We start from the raw sequence: 18,559 nt of genomic DNA on the forward strand, positions 1-18,559 counted from the left end.
AAAGAGAAATGCATGTTCTAAGGGAAAATTATTTTTCTTATATTTAGTAGAGATTATAACATTTTTAATTTCAATGCTTCATCTTTTGTTCTCAAACAGATGAAAGACAAATTTCTCATCTTGCCAACCTTAAACCAACAGAGTTGCATCACTTACCCCAGCCCTAATATTTTTTTAACTATAGATGTGTCATACAGAAATTTAAGTAAAATATTAATTTATTTTAAAAACAAATCTGAAACTGCAGTTTCTTTTCCACTATTTAAAATCTCCCTTCAAGAGAAGGGAACATCATGTCCAAAGCACTGGCTTCCTCATAGTGAAAAATTGGAGGGATCACTTTTTTCCATGGTGACAATATCCAGACCTGTATCACTTCATCAAAGAAGTGGGTCCCTTGCCACTAGCCAGACTTGAGTGTTCCAAGTATCATACCATGAACTTTTGACAGAAAAATCACTTCTTAAGAATATCTGAACATACTTGGGTACACTTTCAGGTTTTCAACTTGTAGTTATTGACTAATGAACAGGAATTATTTTTTCTCAAATGGGTTGTGAAATTATTATCAAAGAAAATAAAACCAAGTTCACTTTTATTACTAAAATTTGGAATCTAATTTCCCTTTATTTTATGGCTACCACTCTGCTTTAATTGAAGCTTTCATAAGTTCTAAGTCTCAAAAGTACTCTGCAGATATACAATTAATGAGCATTTGCTAAGGAATATTTATTTTTAAAATTATATCATTGATTCAACCCAATGGATGGTAATCAGCATCGTTACTGCCCTTCTCAGATGCCCTTTACTACCCTGGCCACTGCAAGTGCTGGCAATGGTTTGCAGTACACCTTGACCACTTCAGAGAATTGTCTTAAGGTAATAGTTGTTTTCCTGGGTGGTTACATCTGTCCTTACTAGAGGCCAACATATGATGGTGTAAAAACCTTGTCCCCTTAGAAATTCCTCTGTGATTTATATCATACTAAATTCTGAAAGAAGATCAGACGTGGCTTACAAATACGGTCAGCTCACTATGTTAGGCAGTTCACTGAGTACTTCTGCCTAAAGTTGCATTAACAATGATACTAATCCGTTAATCAGCAGACGATTCCTTGATCCTTTATTGTGTGTCAGACAGTGTAAGGTATTGGGGACAATAGTACAATAAACAAAAGACCTCTGCCCTTGTGGAATTTAAATTCTAGGGAGTGAAACAGACAAAAACATAGAGGCAAACAAAACGAATATCCATTGGGCTGTGATGTGAAGGAATTGTAACAAGGGAATAAGTGAATAATAATAAGAGAATTGCTTTAGATGGGATAGGCAGTAGGGGCCTTTCTTTAAGATGTCTTCCAAAAAAAGAGGAAAAGTATATATCTCTCAGAGCATAAAGCACAATTCAGAGCAGAAGAAAAACTCAGAGAGTGTCTACTTGTAAGATTGAAAATTTGCCTCAGCCAGACTTGGAAGGGCTTAGGATCATCAGGTTCATATGGGAAGGATACTTCAGGTCTGAGCTCTGAACAAACTCATGCAATAATTGTATCTTAGTGATGATGCACTGATTAAAGAAAGAAAGGAAGAAAGAAAAGGTGCTCAGGCCAGCACAGACTGCAAACCAGATCTCCTGAAACAAGAGCAAGCTAAATCCCACAGAAGATAATCCAGACCAGCCAAACATGTAGACTATTCTGTTTGTCATGCTCTATGGCATTATGATTAGAAACTATAGTCTTATATGATAAATTTATTTAGCCTTTATGTATGTATATGTGTCTCTGTATATGTGTGCATTTATGTGTGTATATGTAATATATATATATATATATATATATATTTGATCCATCTACTTAGAGTTTTTTCTTTCTTTGTTTACTTTTTTAAAAAATAGAATGATGGATTGATCTTTCTCAGATGTTCTTAACCATAGACATAAATTCCTAAGTTATAAAACACTTTGCCCTTGAATAATACATGAAGGCATTCAGGAACAAAACAAGTCTTACCAAATTACTACATTTCAATTTTTGGTGCCTACAGGGGACAAAACCTACAGAGGCAGAATTCACTCCTTACAGAATTTCATCCTAAAGCTTAATTCTGTCTTGGAGTATTAATTTTATTCACACACCCTTACAACCACTGGCATTCATTTGTCATATCCTAGGCAAGAAGGTTAGTCTCATGAGCTGGCTTTGGAAAGAAGTTAACGGGGTTTCACAGAACTTCTTCTAAACTTTAACCCCATACATTTAACGAAGGGTCTAGTTAATAGTGATGTCCACAGTAAGAATGGTTTATATGAATATATTAAATAAATTTACCTTCATGAGACATATAAAGCTGAGAACTGTGCAGGGGAATTTCAATATAACTTCCAGAGATAGTATTCTAATTCTGCCTGAGTGACATATCTAAGGTACCTCCACATAGTAAATTTGTTTGTATCCCTCATAGTTATCTGTGATGATGGTTAACAAATCTGTTTAATCTTGATTGAAAAAGGCACAACATACATTTTTATATTCTTTTCTTATATGTTGGTTTAATATCTTGAAAATATAAATGCATTTCTCATTTGCATTTTATTCAATAATTTGGATGAAGTGATGATTTCTGTTTATTGATTAGTTAATTTAACCCTTTCTCATTCTAAAGAAGAAATTAAAGCATTTGTCATGAACATTTTCCATTACATAGCACTATTTCCAGCTAGGATTTATAAAAGTCACAGATAAATCAGGGTTAACTGTGTTTATTTTACTAATTTTGAATCTTACTCATTAGTTTTCCAGCAATTTTTCTCCATTTACAATTTTAAAGAAATTCTAAAGGTAAAAATGCCTTGAATAGCTCATGTATTTCAGCAAGTATATAAGAAACAATAGTTAATTTAGTCATCTATTCCATTTCAGCTGTGGAGATACAAAAACAAACAAACAAAAAGCTTAAAGTACAATAAAGCACCTATTATACTGTCAGTTTTACATTTCATGAAGGTCATTGTGTGATAGAAGAAAGGAAAATCAAATTAAGTAAACTAATTCACATATCATCTCATAATCTAATCATCAAAATTTTTCCTATATATACTAACTCATTTTTTTTTCTATTTACCTCTGTTAATATTTCATTCTTATCTCTTCCTGGTGATATTGATGGTTTTCATTGTTCATTAACTATACCTTTCTAAAGAATTGTTTTGAAAATCTTCTAATTGACAATTTTCATACTTAAGTTTACTGCAAGCTGTATAAATCTATAAATATCTTCAGGTAACCACAACCTAGCTCGGATTCTACTACTATATTTTTTTTATTTTTAGAGACACCAAAACATTGTGAATAATTATTTGGCCCATTTGACCCCATATATTCATTTATTTAGTAATCTCCCACACATCACCTAAGGATCCTATTCTTTGAGCAAGAGATAACAACTGATGAGACCTTGGGATGTACTTTCTTGGGAGAAGTTGAATGAGTTTCATATGTAAGAATAGAGAGCAAAGGAATATTGGAGACCTTCAGAATGTACCATAGAATAAAAAATCCTTAACAGACATTTCACCAAACAAGATATATAGATGGCAAGTAATCATATAAAACATATATATATATATATATATATAATATATATATATTAAACAAACAAAAGCACATTGATTTCAACTTATAACTAACTTGATCATGTTAAACCAATTAGCTAAATTTAAAGTACTCCATCTTCTATCATTCAATGACATTAAATGCCCATAGAATTTCTGAATATATGCTTTATTTACATCAATACCATTAGCTGAAGACCTATTATTTAATTATGGGTCTTGGGAGATAAATAGTTAGGCTTTCATAGTAGCTGATCATATTTCAGTAAAGAACATTTAACCCATGAGATGCTTCAATATTAAAATGCTCAATTTATTTTGAAGTACCATTATTCACTGAAGTGGCTTTGGTTCCAAAGGGATATTTAATTAATTCCTTATTGCATCTGTACAAAAGAGATGACTGACATAAAAATATCAAACTTGCCACCTGTCAGCCTATCATTTTAGTTTCATTCCTTAGAAACTTGACTCCTTAGATAAAGTTTCTTAGTTACACTTAAGTTCTTTGAGTTAGCATTGCATCTGTTACATGTTGACCTAATATTTTAGCAAGAATTTATGGAAATTTGTTACATTATAGGTCAAAACATGTAGAAAACAAGGGAATAAAATTGATATTGATAGAGCATATGAGAGACATCCAAATACAAATTTTGACAAATCACACATTTGCTTAAACTTAACACTCTTTAAAGCAATGTGCCAGGCAATAGGCAATTCAGAGACAGGAAGAGATGGAGCCTGGCTCAGTCAGGATTCAATCAGAGAAACAGAATGTGTAGGAGAAATAAAACATATGTCTCTATGTGAGACAGGGAGAGGGAGGGAAGGAGAAAGAAAAAGAGGAAAAGAGAAAATGAAAGGGTGTTTTTGCAATGAATCACTTGTGTGTTTGTAGTGTCTGGCTAGGCAAGTCTAAAAGTTAGAACTATGTAGAGCAGACTATCAGGAAAGGCAGGCTAGGGCTCTCAGCAACAGTCTGCAGCTACTATCCACAAGCAATTTCTTCTTCCTCAAGGAAACCTCAGCTCTGCTCTTAAGGCCTCTCAAGTGACTAAATCAGACCTACCTAGATTATATAGGATAGTCTCTCTTACTTAAAAATAAACCATTTATGAACTTGAATTATATCTATAAAATATCTTCATAAAAACACCTCGATTAGTATTTGAATAACTGGGAACTGCAGCCTAGCCACATTGACACATACAAAAGACCAATTTGTCCTGTTGAGGAGTCCAGGTCCCACAAAAAGGGGATCCACTGATCAAGAAGGTAGAACTGGGCCACTTTGTGCTTTCATTGCTGTGAACAAGCAGACCCATGGAAGAGTTTGTCTCACTGGGGGGTAATGCAGCATGAATACCAAAAGGAGCTAAGGTTACTGCTACAAATGAGGGTAAGAAGAACTACGTTTTGAACACAAGGCGTTGACTAGGGCATTTCATAGTGCTTTCATTTACAATGGTAATTGTAAGTGGACCATTGTAGCAACCACAGTTCAACAAATGTAAAGCAACTAAGGTCTAAGCAGACCTTATTCTGCTAATTCTTCAGCGTTAAGGCTTTAGAACAGATTGTGGCTGGTCTCTTCCTTGAGGGCTGTGGGATGCATTTGATTTAATGGAGCTCATTAAGGACATCTCTTGTGTTTACCATAACTGCTCACCTTTACTCCAGTTATAGCATTAAGCTTCACAGAGCTGTACCTGAAAGCATTTTGCTTCAGCTCTACCAAGAATCTCTTAGTTTCTTTGCCAGTCTTCTCTGATGGGGTGAGGAGAATATATCTGGCCTAGATGCTAGAAATTTGGGGAGGTTAACATCCTTTGGTTCTACTCTTAACCAATGGGGGATGGAAGCCAGTGGATAAAAGCTTTTCCTCCCCACAGGCAAACAATTTTAAGATGCCAATGGATGGAGCCCCTGTTACTTTAAGTGATGATCAACTTTTTCTTATTCCCTTTTTCACTTTCCTCATATCCCACTCCTGTTCTCTGGGATCTTGACATAAACCAGAGAATCAGGAAATGAGAGTAAACATCTGGCCATGTACTATACACTGTATGTTTTCTGTGGGAGAGAAAAATAAATAAACTAAGCAAACATCTCTCTAGGAATGAAGAGCAAAATATCAACATTAAAGAATTTTATTTTTGGTGAAATATTTTTCCATTAATTTACTTGTAAGAGCCCACCATTTGAACAATGACCATAATTCACAAGTAACAGTTAACTAATGTTTATATATTCTAAATACCTTATTTGTAGACAAAGAGACAACTGCCTACTTCCTAGAGTCAGAATCTGGAAAGGTTAGAAGCTTTAGAACAGTTTGACAACATTACAGCATCAAGATTTAATCAAATTTACCTCCATTTGTATGCATGCAAATCACCATTCGACAGAAAACTTTTCTTTTTTGTCAGTTATTAGAAAAAAATCATGTTTATTTTTGCCAAAATTTAGAATATATTGAAAATAACACAATCTTATAACAAAGTCTGTTAATTTTGATGTCTATTATCTAATAAAAAGCATATTTTCCATTGGTTTCAAAGAACAGCATTTTACTGCCTGTGAGAAAAAAAAAAAAAAAAAAAAACTCAGGCATAATACAACATTTTCCAAAACAAAATTACATTAGTATTTTTCAAAAAGTATTCCTTCATCAAAAGGAATTAGTTCATCAGAAGAAAATTAGTTCAATATATTTGTTTTAGCTTGTTTTAAAACTTCTTTGAAACCTATGTTATTTTAAACATTTTTTAAGATAATGTCTACAGATGACAATAGCTCATTTGCGACAGTTCTTTACAGTCAAACGTTGCCTTGACATTTTATTCATCTGTGGCATTGTAGAAAAGGCTACCCCTGAAGATATCTTACACTACTCTGAAGAACAAAACACCCTGTTTTGTGAGATTTAAATTCATGAATTTTTATTGTTTCTCTTTCATCTGTCTGCCTCAATCCTACCGGAAAGTTTAAGATGAGGCAGCCTGTAGAAAAAAGGCTAGCAGACTAAAAGCATCTGGAAGGGGAAAGAAAAAAAGTTAGTGAACGTATGAAGTAGCATTTTATAGGCTTTCTAATTCAGGAATTGTGTCCTATTCTTGAAATTCAGCCAATTGGATACGATTTCTTTTTATGAGTCTAAACCCTGACATCTACGCAAGGGGTAAGCATATAATTGTAGGATCTTCCTATTTCAGTAAAGGAAGGAAACTGCTCAGCCAGATGGACGTCAATTGCACCGGAATTGTTGCTGAAAAGCCGTTCACCTCAAGTTGGAAGGAAAATGTGCTGGTTGCTAAGCTACTGATAGGCTTTGCCCTTCCTCTGATTAATGGGCAGTCACTGGGTCAAGGCACAAACGATGACGTTAAAGCTGACTGTTCCTTTTTAATTGAATGGTGACATAGGAAGTGGCTAAGTATTTCCTCTAAATCAGCTATTACCCCTTGCTATTCTCTAACCTTCACTCCGGGGTGAAGGGTGGGAACACAGACACGCCCTTGTGTAACGGGAGCATGGAGATGCAAGGGATGGAAGATTTAGTAATGGCAAAATGAGCAAATATGAATGATATATCTAAATACTAAAACTATGAAAATAATATAAAACTAATAAATTTTTCAATGCTTAAAGGAACTTGTAGTAAAAATGTAGGGGGCAGGGGAGTCTATACAAAGTACGCTGGTGTTTACGACTCTTACTTTTCCATGTAATGTTTCCTAATGGTAAAATATTGGGCAGACTTATCCTTGGGCTTTTGCTCAAATTTAACATGTCATCTCCCCCTGGAATTAACAAGGTCATCCTCAGAAATTAAAAGGCACAGCCTCAAGGCCCAGTATAGGCAGCTGCAGCCTCCTGTCATTAATTTCAATGTGTGTGATTTTTATTTCTTGTCTCTGCCCCACTCACACACAGCAGCATGTTCTCGTGCTTAAACTCTGGAAGCCACTGCTACCAAAGTTCTAGACTTTTTCCTCACAATTATTAGTCCTGTTTTACCCTCAGGTTTTTAATGAGTTAGTGAGGATTTTAAAACTCCTGGTTGGAGGAAGATTTAAGATGTGCCCTTTGCAGCTGAGTGGGAGAGAAGGAAGAAGTACCTGTAATTTTGGGGTACCTACTGTGTGTGTATATTGTGCTAAGAGCTGGGCCCACAGGAGGGGCAAAGGAAATGTGTAACGGCTACTATAATGTTTATGGTCACATAATATCTGAAACTGGACTCATATTAGTGTCCCCAAGCTGATGTTATCATTGGGATTACATTTAATAAAAGTTGGGGAAAGGTCATTATTAAGGTACAGAGGGTGTTAGATGTACTGAGCTCTGGGGTGGAAACTGTGTTTTACATTTTTATTCTGTAAGAGAGTTGTCCATTGAAATTTACTAACTCTTTGTACTGTTGAAGACATTGTCATCATGCAGTAGCTTTCCTGCAGCTGTTTTGGAAAAGTTACTCAAGTAGTTATTTTAAGACCATTAGTTATAAGACAAATATCTTTATAAATTCCTAAGAATGAGTGACAAGACATTTATTAAGGGCTGGACTTAGTGCAGATGAAGTTGGGTTATCTTCATATCCCTTTACATGCAGACCTTAACCATTTCTGTTTCAGGATTTTCAACGTTGTATAAGCCTCAAGGAGTCACGTGGCTTTTAATGGATTGGAATTCTTTGACTATGTGGTATATAATTTTTTAAGTTTATGAAGAAGACTGGTGTAGTTCTGACCTAGACCAAATAGAAGGGAAGACGAATAAAACCATTGAGTCCTAACACACACACACACACACACACACACACACACACACACACACACACACAAACCCCAAGAGGGAGGAATGGGAAAGGAACACAGGGTTACTGCCTGTACCAATATGTCACAGGCAGATAGTTTGTTTTGGGCACCAAATAATGTTGATGTTTAAGTGTCTCTTGATTCAGTCATTCTAGCACTCTGGGGGTATCTTGTGTGTATATAGGGGTAAGACAGAAACAACATTATTGGTAAATTAGTGGTGCCAGCTTTTTTTCTCATTTCTTTTTCTTCTAGGGAAATAGTTATCTCTGGTTCTACCCATCCCAACCCTTCCCCACTCTTATAATGCATCACATTATATGATAAGGAATATATACTGAAAACCTACTATACACAAACACATACACACTCAGAGATAGTTTAGGCATTGGTAACAGTGACAGATTTGTTCTTTGTCTTTATATTCTAATAATTGAGTTCGACAATGACTAATAAATAATAATTGTGTGATAAAAATGTCAAATGCTGTTAAGTACTCTGAAGAAAGTTAAAGCAGGGCAGGTGCAGGGAATGATGAGGGTATAAGTTAGATAGATGGCCAGGGAAGTCCTTTTTGAGGAAGTGACATTTGAAGAGAAAGCTGAATGAATGCAAGATAAGCTGCCATTTGAATGTATCAGTGAAAATTATACCAGTGAAAGACCTCTCCAAGAGAGAGGAATCCAGCTAGAGTATAGTAAGCAGAGGAGATGGTCGCTAGAAATGAGATCAGAGGTATAACCAGGGGTTAGATGATGGAGAACTTTGTATGAGTGTTTTGTATTTTCTTCCTTATATTATGGGAAGCCAATTAACAGTTATAACTCTGGAAGTGAAACAATCTGATTTGTATTTTAGGAGAATGCTGGCTATTATATAAACAGTTCTAGAGGGACAAGAATTGAAGCAGGAAGCCCAGTTAGAATGCTATTTCAGTAGCTGAGGTAAGAGACGGTTTTAGTCTAGACTGGGATAATAATAGTGGAAATAGATAGAAGTGGTTGGATTCTGGACTTACTTTGATAGAGATCACAGGATTTTTGATGAGTTCATGCAAGGAGGACAAAAAGAGGCACAGGCTCCTTTGGTTATCTAGGTATTACTTTGGTTTTGTGGTAGAAGAGGGGACTTGGAAATTGCTTGTATTTTAAGTTCCAGGTTGCTGGCCATGAACAAACAATTCAACTCTTATTCTGTTTGACATCATTGTGAAATGCTGGACTTCATTCTGGTTGAGTAATTGCATAGAACAAATGAGTGGTCCCCATGGAGGATGAGGTGCATAATTCATAATTGAAAAGGGTATAATGAACTTATGGGGAAAGGGGACAATGGCAGAAATAGTTACCTCCAATAGTTATTTTTCTTTTCTCTAGTAGTAATAAATTATTTATTCTTAGCATGGCCCTTGACCACATGGAATAAAGGCCAAATTTTCCTGAGTTCCCTTGAACTAAGTTATGGACAGTTGAATATGAACAGAATTGATATGATGTGCAACTTTAGTACCATATCCTTCAAAGGAGAGGGGTTTTGTTCTTCATTTCCTGCTTTGTCCATCCTATTGCTAGAGATGTGGACTTGAATTTAAGTAATCTTGGACTATGCAGCAAGAGCATCATTTTAAGATTAAACAAACAAACAGAAAAGAATACATCTAAGATGAATATATATCTAGAGGATACACAGCAGAGGCAGAAGGTATAGCCCACAACTACTATATTTCTGTGTTTCAGCAGGAACTCTCTGATTTTACTTCTGTGACTTGTGAAAACAAGAATAAGGCTTTTGAACAGGCTTAGAAGACATCCCAGTCTCTTGTCTGTAATACAGTAGTAACTAGTACTGATTCTTTGGAATTAATAAGCATCCCTAGACTCTTTAGATGTGCAGTTAAGGGGAAAATGATTATGTTTCTTGAGATTAGCAGAGTAGAAGTTCTAAAGTGTTTTATGTTAAATATTAGAAACTGTTATTTTATTATGTGTTGGAATTTATTACAACAGAACCCAACAATTACATGATTCGAATTGAGACTTTGCACCTAAGATTTTAAGCTTGAGTTAAAGTTGCTTTTTAAGCTATAAAAGGAGCCAGTCGGACTTCCCTGGTGGCTCAGTGGTTGAGAGACCGCCTTCCAATACAGGGGACATGGGTTTGTGCCCCAGTCCAGGAAGATCCCACATGCCATGGAGCGGTTGGGCCCGTGAGCCATGGCCGCTGAGCCTGCGCGTCCAGAGCCTGTGCTCTGCAATGGGAGAGGCCACAACAGTGAGAGGCCCACGTACCGAGAAAAAAAAAAAAAAGCCAGTCAACATTAGATTCCTGATTGATTAAAAAGAAGAGATTTCAGGGTGTTCATTGTGCTTGTGAAGGACAATTGACAGCCAAAATCAACAAAGAATATTGGAGGAAAGTTGTCAATAGGACTATAGACAAGATAAGTCAGGAATAACCTTAAAGGAGTTCTTACCACCAAATGAAATAAAAATAAGTAGACATAGCATGGGTTTTTTGGAGAGTTATATAGCAGGAAAGCATTAGAGGGCTGATGATATACCTTCAGAGGAACACTTTACATAAAAGGGTTGGGAGTTGGATATCCTCTATGGAAATGCCATTTATAACCACTGCAGTCAGACCTAGACTAGGTAAACGTAAATAATTTTATCTAAGGTATTTATGTGATAATTTCAAATACATTAATTTGACCTTAGCTCATAAGAGGTCATTGCTATCAGAAAAGAGTGGGCTAGGATGTACAGTAATTATCATTATTCCATTACTCCTGTTTCTAACAGATGTTCTCTATAAAGGGGACTAAGGTGTACTTATATCACTCTTAAGTGATATATATGGACAGATATAGTATTTTAAGTCTTATTCATAAAATACATTTATTTAAAAAGACTTATAGATTCCTTTGTTGAATTCTTTTAAACATTAAGATGTGTTTCTAAGGGTCACATGGAAAAAGACACAGAAGAAAAACTCAGAGCTGTAGTGTTTCTGTATTTAATTTGCATTTCAGAAGATAGACCTAGAATTCAGATTCTAGTTAGATGAGTCATTTTCCCTTAGTCATTTCAGTCTCAATCCATTTATTATACTTGTATCATTATAATAAAAAATAGAAAATCTATATTTTCATTCTAATTTAAATTAAAAATATCTGTTACTGCTATTTAATCACCAAATTACTAATTTACTAGTTTAATGATTGTGCAAGGGCACACATTAAATGTTTAATATATTTAGGTAAATATGCTCAAAACTTTAATGAATAATATAATTTAATTCTTAAAATCACTCTATGAAGTAAATGATATCACCAGTCCATTATATACATGAAGAAATTAAACAGAGAACTGAGATTTACCTAACCTAAATCAGACAAAATAATTCTACCTTCATTTTTTTTTAATGTTTAAGCATGTTTTATTTGTGGTAGAATTTTTTTTTATTGGAGTATAGTTGATTTACAATGCTGTACTAATTTCAGGTGTACAGCAAAGTGAATCAGTTATACATATATCCACTCTCTCTGTTTTTTTTAGATTCATTTTCCATATAGGCCATTACTGGGCATATACCTTGAGAAAAACATAATTCAAAAAGATACATGCACCCCAATGTTCATCGCAGCACTATTAGCCAAGATAAGAAAGCAACCTAAATGTTCATCAACAGAGGGGTGGATAAAGAAGATGTGGTACATATGTACAATGGAATATTACTCAGCCATAAAAAGAACAAAATAATGTCATTTGCAGCAACATGTCTGGACCTAGAGATCATCATACTGAGTGAAGTAAGTCAGACAGAGAAAGACAAATATCATATGATATCTCTTATATGTGGAATCTTAAGAAAAGCATACAAATGAACTTATTTACCTTCAGTTTTAAAGTTTAACAAAAGCCTCAAGCCTCCCTAATCAAGCAAGACACATGTAACTTGCAAACAATTTCAACTGCTTAAAACACGTTTGAACATCATACTTAAAATTATGGACAAAGATAAATAACGTGCAAGTTCTATAGCTCATTATTAGAATTACAAGTGGTTTCAGTGCTTCCAATTTATTTAGCTTTACTTTGGTGTCATTTAAAATAATATTTTGCATGTTTGAAATTATTAAATGTTGGCAAGTATAGAACTTATTTTACTATACTTGAATTCATTGCTGCCTTTGCTGTAAGAGTACCTGTTTATTCTAACATAATTTTAAAGTCTAAAAAGGAAATTTTCCTGAACAGATTCTAGCTAAGAGGAAGCCATCTCACACACACACACACACACACACACACACACACACAAAGATAGGAAATAATGGCACTATTTTAAAACATCTACATTCATAGAATATTGCCATTTATTCAATTACTCTTTCATTCAACCAACCACTACTGAACCGCCAGTAAGCACTTGGTTCAGTGTTAGACCTTGGAAGTATAATGGAATTATAATTATAGTTTGTAAATTATTACAAATATTGTAAGAAAAATTATGACACTCAAAAGGGTATTGACACAATGCAGTAAGGAGATGTAAATGTTATTTGTCTAGAAGACTGGAAATTCTTCAAACATGCCGATAACCATGCCTTCTTTCTCTGCTTCCCTGAATACTTAAGGATATACTTTCACAGAAACATTAGCAAATGATGCCATGAGTCATGAAAAATAACCCATGTGAAACAACTCTAGAAACTGGATACCAGCACATGATTTAGTCCTAAGAACCTAGCTATGCCTCTTTCCTCCATGTTCATAGTCACAATGCTACCATTTGCAATCTTCTGTGAATGTAGTATGGAACTTGGAAAGTAAGATAAAAGAAGATGGCTTTCTTGGTAGGGAGATGCTGGCTTGTCGGGAGTAGACCTGGATCACATGTCCATGTCCTGGAGTCTGAACAACCATATAAGAATCTTTACTCTGGAGAAGGAGTGACTGAGACAGGGGAGAGGGGAGGAGAAGGGAAATTTCCAGGCTGAGGGTGTTCTTCCCAACACTCCTTGAGATCCAACTGGAAGAATAACTTAACTTATATAGAGTGGAAGGGAGAGCACAGATGATGGACGCTAGAAGTTATGGAAAAGAAGTGATATATGAATGGAGTTTGGGGTAAAAATAAGCTTTGATAAAGCATTCGTAGATTGGGAGGGGAAAAGTGGCAGGCAGAAGGGGATTTAATTATCCATGATTAGATCATAAACTGCAAAGTAAGTGTACTTAAAACAGCAGAGGTAAGCTGAGGACAGACCATCAACAACTTTACATTGCAGCTAGAGTTTTATGCATCCGGTACTTTTGCAAACACTGAAAGAATTTAAGAACATAAGTAACATGAGTCAAATTACTTTTCTTACATTACATTTAATATCGATATATGTATTTATATAATATAAAATATTTTTATATTTTAAAAGATATAAAACACTTTTCCATATGAAATTATTTCTAAAATATACTTCAGCTTATAGTAATTAAAGAGAAATTCCTTCAAAAATTTTATTAGTCACAAAAAGTGTCATTTTCATTGTAATTTTTCACCTATCCAGCATGATGATGAAGTTTATTTACATTAGAAATTTCAAGTGAGTTAAGTTCTTCCAAAATTCCAATTAAAGAAAATAATATATATCACCATTGAAAACATTCAAACTAAAATTTTCCCTTCCCTGCTTTCTTCCTTCAATCATTTTTCCTTTTATCCACCCATCTTTCAAGCAATATTTCTGAGCATCTATTTGTATCAAATTTGGAAGCCCTTGTAAAAGACAAGTCCTTGATCTCGTAGAGTTTACAGAACTATAGAGGGTCCAGGAAATGAGGAGCTAAATGAATAAACAAGATAAGTATGGAATGTAATGAGAACTATGAAGGCAATAAAAGCATGATAAGATAGCAGGTGACTAGGAAAAGAAGGATACTGTGGAAAGCTGGGCCAGATAAGCTTCTACAGTAGATGTTATTCAAACTGAAACATAAAGAATGTAAAGGAAGTAATCTTAGAGACTGCCAGGTGAAGAGCATACTAGTTGGAGGAAAAAACACTTGCAATGCTCCAGAAGCAGAAATGTTAGTATGTTAAAGCATCACAAAAAAGCCAACATGACTGAGGTGAGTGATCAAATGAACATGGTAAAAAATTAATTCACAGATGTAGGAGATTGCCCTATCATGCTAGGCCTTGAGACCATGCTAAAGAATTGGGGTTTCATGCTTTTGGACAGGAAAGTCTAACATTGTTAACAATATTAATATTGTTAACATTTTGATAATACCATCTGGAGGTAAAGACATATATCTATAATGTACACAAGGCATACATACATGTAGACAGACACAGAGAGATATCTTATACTTTCCCTGCTTAACTTTAAAAAAAACAAACAAAAAAAACAATTGGGGGTTTGTTCAAAATTTGATTGGAAGTCACTGCAATTTTTTGAACTTTGGAGTTATATGATCTGAATTACATTTTTAAAACAATATTTCACATGCAGTGCTGACCATAGACTTGTAAAAGGGTAAGAGTTAAATCATGCAAGTTATTTTGGAAGCTGCTGTAGTGATCCAAGTTAAATATGTTGTTTGCTAGGACTAAGGAGATGACTGAGAAAGTGGTGAGAATTGAGAAAGAGCTTGAGATATTTTCAAGGCAGTTCAAATGGATCAGATGTGTGGAGTTAGGGAAAGATTAAATATAATTTTATGGCTTAAATAATTCAGTGAATAATACAATTTTTTAATGAAATGATAAAGAATGAAGACCAGCAGGCTCAGAAAGGGAAAGGAACTGTTATCTTTTAAACACATTAAGATTAAAATGTCAAATATACATATAAGTGTCCTTCTGAAATATACAGATGAATATATGAGTTTTGTGGTTGTTAGGTGGAAAATAGAAATTTGAGAATCCTTAAAGTCATGAAACTGTATAAGATTAGCTATGGAGGGATTTTAGCTGGAGAATAAAAATAGCGAAACTCTGTGTGCTATGGAACTTTATCTTTTAGGGCTCAGAAAATGAAGACTCCTGCAAAGGAGCCTGGGAAAGAGAAGCCAGTGATGTAGAAGAAAAACCAGGGAGCTGAGATATTTTTGAAAGTCACGTGTAAAAAGTTTTCCAGAAGGTAGTGATAAATGATATTAAATACCATTGAGAAGTAGAATGAAATGGGAATTAAGAGCTTTTTGGAAGAATGGAAGTTTTGGACAACAACATTTTCAGTAGCATAGGAATGAAAGTGTTATTGGGAATGCTAAAGAAAATGGAAATGAAGTCAAATGTTGCTAATTTGTTTTGAAGATTTTTACTATTAAGATAAATAGAAGAATGGGGTAGTAGATGTAGAGAGGTGTGGAACCCAGGAGATGTTCGCTGTTGTTTGAGGTTGTTGTTGCTTTTGTTCATCTGTTATTTGTATTTTTAATATGAAGAAATCAAGGACTGTCTGTATGCTGTTAGAAATCATCCAACATAAAGAAAAACTTGACAATGGAAGAGAGGGAAGAGACCATTGTAGGAGTAAAGTTCTTGAATTGATGATAGGGTATGAGACTCAAGGAAACGTGAGAAGATGGAAGTTGGCCTGAGATTAGAACATGAACGCTATTTTATTTTAAAAAGAGGAAAGACAATGAATGCAGGAACAAAAATATATAGGTAATCAAAGCTGGCAATTTGGTTTTCCAAATTATGGACAGAAAAATAGAGTTTGCTCCACAGAGGAAAGAATAAAGCAGAGACAGAGAGAAAGAAAGATGAAGATGGAAAGAGAGATGTTTTTGGATTCCTTGCTGCCTTGATTCCTGATTCTAGTCTGTTCCTGAGCCCCAGCTACACTCTGATCCCTGTATGGCATCCCTATGTTTTATGCCATGTTCCCTTTTGTGGTTAATAAACAAACTCTCGGGACTGTCTGTTTCTTGCAACCAAAAAAGTTGTAACTAATATAAATGGAAACTACATTTTTCATTCTGTGGATTTGATTATTGGGAAATTCTAAGTTCCTCACCTCTCTACAAGACACCCCAACACGGTCCTCATTTACCCTGCAACGGGGGCACACAAAATTTATGTCTAGATTTCCTTCTTTGGAGTGATTACTTGACAATATTTCCTATAACTTGTCCAAACACTGATTTTCTTTATAGTATGAACAAAAAATTATGTGAGTCGGTGTTGTCCACAAGCCAATTTCCTTAAAGCCTTTATTTTATTTCATTTGACTTGCTTCCATTTTTCAGAAGAGCATACTGACCTAATTACAGGAAAATGACTAACAGAGGCAATGGCAATCCAGCAGACCTATAGTTCTTAAACTCTTCAGTGATCCTAAGAATTTCATTTCATTTCTAATCACACCAGTGAGATTCTCTTGGCCTTGAATCTATGAGAACTGGGTAGAATTTTAGCCACTGTAATGTCAGTAGAATGCATTTTTGTAAATCATTAAGTTCCTTGAAATTCTTCCACATGAGAGTAAAGAGGCTCTGTTTATCATGAACAATGCAAAGTGAATAAGTATGAAGTAAGCTTGTGGTACACACTCTAAAATATATGGATTTTTCCCCACATCCTTAAAAGGAAGAACAGTAAAATCAGGTTATGTAATTTCTAGCTTGTATATTGATAAAAACCCTTCTTTGAATCAATTCACTTGGGTGTATCAGTCCTTGCTTTGTGTTTCTGGCCAGTTTTCACTGAAAAAGGGATGCTATTTATTTTTTCCACATATTTGCAACCCCAAGGAACGGTCTCCAATTCAACTATCTGGCATGCCTTAAAAAGCACTTTAGGACTAGAATGCTGATGACAAAGGAAATCTCAACTCATATCTGGACACTAAATATGCAACCATTAAGTTAAAGTTAGTACTGGTGACTATTTTTGGCAAGTAATTTGTTAGATTTGCCTGAAAAAAAAATGATGTATGTGGAAAATAAGGGGAAATGAGAGGTCATGTGCAGCAAGTTTAAAAATATGTTTGTTTTTTTCCCCTTCTCCTAAGAGGCCTTGGGGAGGACCAAAAGTCTTTTGGAGCAAGACCATAGGATAAGATTCAACCTAGGGTCTGTGAGAGAACACCTAACCTCACCTTTGAAAGAGTGGTTGTATCCAAGCCTAAATCAATGCAACCCATAGTAGGAACCCCTATTAGCCCCATTTCTAATTCTAAGGGCTCCTTCACTTTACAATCTGTTCATAGAAATCCTCTGTCAGAAGGTGAAGATGAGTAAGGAGCTGATTTCAAGTTAGTAAATGTCAGTTTGAATTAATAGGTTTCATTAAAACATCATTGTATTAATCAACATGTTTTAGCGTCTGTAGTTTCTAGCCATGGCAGAATTAACCTAAGCCAAGTTGTCCATTCAACTTCTCTGGGCAAATAATATAAAACTTCAGCAATTAGAGATATAGAAACTTGTTTTCCTCCATCACCACAATGTCAATAACAGTTTATATGTGTTATAAATGCCACAACACAGGTATTTATTGGCAAGCAGGATTGCACCTTCATCAGTCTGCATCCATATTTTCTCTCTTTGTGTTCTAACCTTGATTCTTCAATGAATGTCTTGCAAGAAAAGCTCCCTCCAAGGTAGACTTGATGTTATTTTAAATGGCAGGATATAGATATCACATATGAAGCATTTTAAAGAAAATTACAACACAGAACAATGTAACACTGACAAAGCATAGGAACTCGATAGATATTTGCTGAGTGAAAAAAAAGAAAGAAACATACACATCGGTAGAAGGTATAAAACATTCTAAACAGATTTCCCTAATTCTTACAAGATAAACTTAATGGCAAATAGAATATTAATTCACACATGGGATTTGATAGAAATGATTCAATTCTATGATGTGTACCACACATATCATGTACAATTTCCTATATTGAGTTATTATGAACCTATCTTGAGTTATTAGGAAGTACAAAATAGAGCCATCTTTATCTTGTTTTCTTCCATTCACTGTCATAAGAAATTTAAATTTAAATTTTTGGATTTGGGCTGACTATCCTTCTTACTAAGCCTGGAAAGATATGAAGCAAGATGTCTGGTCTCTATCATAAAGGCACAAAGTTACATTTAGGGGTCTG

Source organism: Mesoplodon densirostris, chromosome 5 (genome assembly GCF_025265405.1).
Source record: "Mesoplodon densirostris isolate mMesDen1 chromosome 5, mMesDen1 primary haplotype, whole genome shotgun sequence".
NCBI classification, from domain to species: domain Eukaryota; kingdom Metazoa; phylum Chordata; class Mammalia; order Artiodactyla; family Ziphiidae; genus Mesoplodon; species Mesoplodon densirostris.